This window comes from Tiliqua scincoides, chromosome 2 (genome assembly GCF_035046505.1).
Source record: "Tiliqua scincoides isolate rTilSci1 chromosome 2, rTilSci1.hap2, whole genome shotgun sequence".
NCBI lineage: Eukaryota > Metazoa > Chordata > Lepidosauria > Squamata > Scincidae > Tiliqua > Tiliqua scincoides.
The window spans coordinates 114,686,288-114,692,287 of record NC_089822.1 but is presented as its reverse complement, the minus strand read 5'-3'; positions in this window follow the sequence as shown (position 1 = coordinate 114,692,287).

Genomic DNA, 6,000 nt, shown 5'->3' with positions numbered 1-6,000 from the left:
GCAGAGGCAATTAGCTGCTTGTAATTGTTTCATGGGATTGGGATGGCAACTTCTGGGCCACACGATCGCTTTGTGGGAGAGATGGGAGCTAAGGAACTTCTGAAGCTCCATTTGTCTGGGCCTAGCTTGACACGGAGAGGCGGTGTGACATGGCAGCAGGACACAGCCGGCAACTGGATACGGAGGCTCGAAGCGGCAGGTGAGAGTAACCTGCTGTGGGCTGCTGATTTTGATGCAGGGAAGGGACTGAGCCAAGCTGGTGGGGAGAGCAAAAGTGTAGCTTCAAACTACACCTAGTAAATTACTTACATGACATTATAGATTGGAGAGAGAGAGAGAGAGAGAATTTTTAAGAGCCACAACATCTTAAGAGAGGCTTCATTTCTCATGATGTTGTGAGCACACAATTTTTCCCCCACTATCATCTCTGTTCAAACAGGATATGCAGGTTTTTGTTTTTTTTAAAAAGTACAAAAACGTGTTAATCAGAGTGCAAGTGCGATGAGTGTTTTGCCCCAAGTAGCAATTCTTCTTTTAAATTGCCTTCAACTCCAGGGAGAAAAACCCCAGCAAACTTATAATTGTCTCCATTCTTAGTTGAGAAATGTTTGGGAGCCAATTTCAGTTGTTATTGCTGAGAAAGAAACAGATTTTAAAAAGAAGAATTTCATACGTAATTGTGACTGCAGTTGGAAATGTACAAGAAAATGTTAAAGGTGACCTTCCATTTCAACCATGAGTCCTTTTTTTGTTTTATGGAGGTGTAACTGTCTTCCTGAAGGAAGCGTATCTCAGGAGGATGCCCAAAAGAAGGTGTCTGTAATATGCACAACTATTGAAATGCAATCTCTCAAGTAACCACTGAAAAGATAGATAAATAAGCAACTACAACCATCTTGATTTGCTTAACAGCCCTGCTGTGGCCCAAGGTGGGAAAAGGAATGTGGAGTAGTCCAGCCTGATTGCAGGAAGAAGTTCCCCTAATATCCACCCATCCCAATTCATTTCCCACCCATGAACACTGACCCCCATTTCCTCTCCCTCATTAGGCTTTCACATGAGCTCTGGCTTTGGGCCAAGGCTCAGGTCCTGGCTTTGCATCCCCCACCCCATGGCATGGGATTCAGTTCCTATGGTGAGTGCTCTTTGAAGGGGGGGGGAGGAAGGATGCCACTTTCCAAGAAGAGCCAAAAGGACTTGCCTCCCACTGCTACAAACCTGGTATCCTCAAAGCCCCTTTTCCTTCCTCTCCACAGCTGCACGCTCAGAAGCCAGGTCCAGGGGCCCAGATGCCCAGCGTACCACCGCTTCATGGGTCACAAACCTCGTCACAGGCCCCCGGAACCAGCAGCAGCTGCACAGAGAGTTATTGTTTACACATCGCAAGTATGGGCAGAAGCTCCAGCCTGCTATTGTCGTTTAATATATCTCGAGTGTCAAAACCATGTGTGCTGGATGTTGTATAAAACATCTCTTGGGCCGTCTCTGGGTTCTCTGTTGAGTTTTCCCTTTCCAAGCGATTGGGCTTCTTTCTGTCTCCACTTATAGTAAATGTGCAGTTTGTTGCGAGGAATCCAGATACGCTTTCTTGAGAATATCCATTTTCCCAGCACTCAAAGTGCAATATTTTGTTCCTCAGAGAATCACACATGCATGCACGGACTCTTCCTCACTCATGTGCCAATTGCAATAGTTTTTACAGTTTAGACTGATAGTGTGTAGGTGTCACTGTGACAGTGCTGGCAATGAGCAATGCAACTCCCCCACCATTTAATTACTTTAAAAATAAATGTTGGTGAATTCAACCAGTATTTTGAGCATAGCTACATGTACCTGGCTGGTTCTAGGAACCAATAAAGGCTGCAGTCTTATACCCACTTCCATGGAAGTACCAGGTTAGTTCTTTTGAACTCAGTGGAGTTTACTACTGAGGAGATATGCCTAGGACTGCACAGTCAGTTTACTCTGGGTTGAAGTGCTGGCCCCCATTACAATTAAGGCAGGAGGAAAACTTGTGAGATGAACGGTTAGGCTGTTTCAGTTGACAGTCCCTCTCAGGGTTGGATGTTGTGCAGCCCTCCATGCTGCCCCTGAGAACTCACCTACAACTTGCCACCAGTTTGCTTCTCCCTACCTCATGGTAGGGTCTCTCCTGCCCTTGCTAATGCCCCTTTGCTAAATGAGCAAAGAGGCATTTGTTCAAGTGAGGTCTCTTTTATATTTAAGAGGGGAGAGCAACTGTTCCCTTTCATGCAGCATGGCGTTCCTTTTGGTGGCTGTAGTGTTTGTTAAGATTTAGGGAACTGTTGTCTTATCCTTTTTGCTACGTAAACCTCCTTGATAACTTTTTGGTTAAACTGTAATATATTATTGAGATTTTTGCACAGTCAGGTAGATGTTATTGACTGGTTTTCTTTATCCAGTCATCAAGTCCTTCCCTGGGATGCCTGGTTTTTATCCTATTCTGATATTATAAATACTATCGCAAAATGTAAGCTGTTCCCGATAATGCTGCTTTTTGCAGTTGATTGATGGTAATTTCTGTGGCCCCTATGCTGGTCAGGTGCTCTTCAAGGTGTTTTGGAATAGCACCAAGGGCGCCAATCACCACTGGAATCACTTTGTTCTTCTTCTGCCACAGCCTTTCAGTTTCTGCTTGTAAATCTTTGTATTTTGTTGTTTTTTTCCACATCTGATGATGATGATGATGATGTGAAAATACTTAACAGTACAATTATCTGCATGTCTACTCAGAGATAATTTCCAGTACTTTCTACCAGGTACTACTGACTCCCATAACACAATTCCCTGGAAATAAGTCCTATTGAACACAATGGAACTTGTGTCTGAGTAGATATAAATAGGATTGCTCTGTTAGCTTACCATTCATGAGGTAAAGTTATTGGGAACTAATGGTAACAGTTAACTAGCGTTTCCCTCATAGAGTGCACATACTGTACTTCACTCATTTCCCCAGCCTGAGGGAAGAACTTACACACCACAGACTTTTGTAGTAATGGGGGGGGGGGTTTTCCTTGTGTCTTGGCCAATGCATTTCAAGAGAGCTCATGAATTTGTTGTTTGGAGACCACTTGCTCCCTCACATTGCACCACCAAAGGCAGGAAGCATTTAGGAAAGAAGGGGATGAGTGCTCCTGTGGATATAATTTCTTTATTGCCGTTTTAAATTAAAATATTCTACTAGCAGGCAGATTATTTATATTTCTTTGTAGTCAAAGCTTATGTTGGAAGTGCAGTACACTGTGGGCAGATGGTTTTCCATATGTGGTGGGCCTAGGGATGGATGGAGTCAGATTATACATGTTGGAGGTCATTCAAATTATGACTGTAGCCCTGGGCTTTGCAGTACATTTAACCCCCTTTGTGACAGCTCTCTTGTGCCGTGCAGCAGAATAGATTTTGCTCAAGTGTGCTGTGCAGTTTAGAAATATGCCTACCAATCTTGGAAAAAATTCTTCTATGGCGCATCTAGCGATGCGTAACTGCATGGAATGTAAGCTATGCTTGGGTTGCATAACCTACATGTATAGTTTTCAAAAACAATATTTGATCATATGTGGAATTCTTGTTTGGTAGCATGGGAAAAATAAGTAGCCAGAGCAGTATGGAGAGCGTCATGTATATGATCACTGTAATGCTACTGATGCCTATATGTCTGTGAAGTTCAGTTTTTCTATTAGTTTTTTAAATTAGGTCTTTCCCCAACATTTTTCTTCTTCTTTTCTTGTTCAGTTCAGATGAGAAGGGGGAGGCATTCAGCAGAAAAAGTTGTCAACAGCACGGTTGAAATGTTGGTCAAGTGTGTGTGTGTGTGCATGTGTGTGTGTGAGAGAGAGTGTGTGTGTATTGCATTCATGAGTGAGGGAGCATGTGAGATAACATGTGTGCACTCTCACACATGCACAAATTTACACCATTCTGTCCTTGGAAATAGTATGGCACTAATATCACATGTGTCTGTCTTCTTGTAAGACATCCGGCTCTGCTTGCAGTTCCATCCTTGCTGTACAATTTGTACTCACTCCTCAGACTGACATTCACTTCTCTCTCACCCACCTCCTTTGGCTTAAGGTTTTGAATAAACTCCATCCTACTGGTCAGGGTTCTTTCAGTAACTTGATTCGCATCCCCAGCCCATGAGACAGGGCGGGTGTCGCCTTTCTTTCCTCTCTCGGCTTCCAGCCAGGCTAGGCTTGATCAGAGAGCTGGTTTTTCAGGGCTTGTTCACTGGCCTACTTCTAAGGGCTAAACTAGAGATAACAGGGAAGCTGTCCATGTGTCAAACCCTGTGTACATAATCAGTAGGGGAGTGGGTGGTGGTAGTGGTGGTAGAATTTTTTACACAAAAAAGGACCATGCAAGTAAGAGAAGAAAAACCCACCATTCCCTATCTTAATCTCACTGCACTCTGCTTCTTAAAGTATTTCTCCCCCACCACAAACCTGGCTCCCATACTGGAATCAAGTCAGGCAGTGAGACAATTGCATAAAAGCAGTGCAATGCAGCAAGATAAGGTAGGGGAGAGACAGGCTTTGCTTTTTTCTTCCATGTGCTCCATTTAATTGAAAGAGTAGCTCCCACCACCCCTTATGTATGTGAATGGAGCAGGCTCGTTGTCCTTTCATGCCTAGCTTTGCCCAGTATATGGACAGACTGGTTGCTTCTCAGTGAGCCCCCCCCCCTTCCCTCTAGGCCAGTGGTTCTCACACCACTGCATTGGGACCCACTTTTTAGAATGAGAATCTGTCAGGACCCACCGGAAGTGATATGACCAGAAGTGACATTATCAAGCAGGAAAATTTTTAACAATCCTAAGCTGCAATCCTACCGCACGTACCCAGGAGTAAGCCCCATTGACTATTATTGTTAAAAGCATATACATAGTAGCCTGTTAAGAGTACAGATCTGTAACATTTTCCCAATTGCAGTCACATAGCATGGTAGCATCAATTATAATTTTGTAATATTAAAAATAAAATATTGAAATGAATGGGGCTCCACCTAAATCACCTGTGGGTCCTGATCCACAGTTTGAGAAACACTGCTCTAGGCTGTACTTGAGATTTCCTGTCTAGTTTACTTGTGCAAGTGGGGGATGAAAGAACTATTCCTTAAGGAAGATCTATTGTTCCTTAAACACACTCATACATCCCAAACCTAAATCCATTTAACCAGAAACCTTTTTCTCACTTAGGAACTCATTAGGTCCAAATAACAGAAGAGAAAAAATACAAATCTTGATCATATATTTTCAAGATATGGGAGACCTCAAATATCATGCAGACCACCCTTTCAGCACACTTTGCATTTGTGTTTGTAAGAAGCCAAAATCACATATTTCCTCAAGCTTTTTCAGAATGGTACTTTTAAACCACATTTGCACAATAATTTTAAAAGAATGGGAAAGCATTCCCTGTTGTAGACACACAGCAGGATATATAAATATATACAAACACCAATTATATATCAACAGCAGTGTACATAGTCCTTTATTGAGTAAATCAGGTCACTGCCTGGAGGAGCATACAGTTTGAAGTATGTTTATTTTGTATGCTTTATGACCTACTATTAGACGTAGTAGGCAGCTTTAGAAAGAAGTTGGGTACCACTAAAAGGCATCAGATTTTCATTCTATAATTAAATATTATAGCTCAACCGTGTGGAGTACAGTACTTGCTACTTTAGATTTTCTGCCTCACCAGAGTTCTGGTAACATCTATATCTTGCCTTTCTGCTCCAAGGGCTCAGAGTGACACATAATCTTCATGAGTGCTGTGGGGTAGAGAACGGTTTTTACACCCTTAGCCACCCTTAATTTCCAGTGAGCTGATACTTATACCATCTTAGATGTGTTTCATAGGCAAGCCTCAGTCATTTGACTCAGTAAAGGTGGGATGGGTGGTCATTTGCCACAGACATCTGCAAATCAGCATAGTGATGGTGGGAAAAGGAAATGACTGCTGTGCTTTTATCATCTCC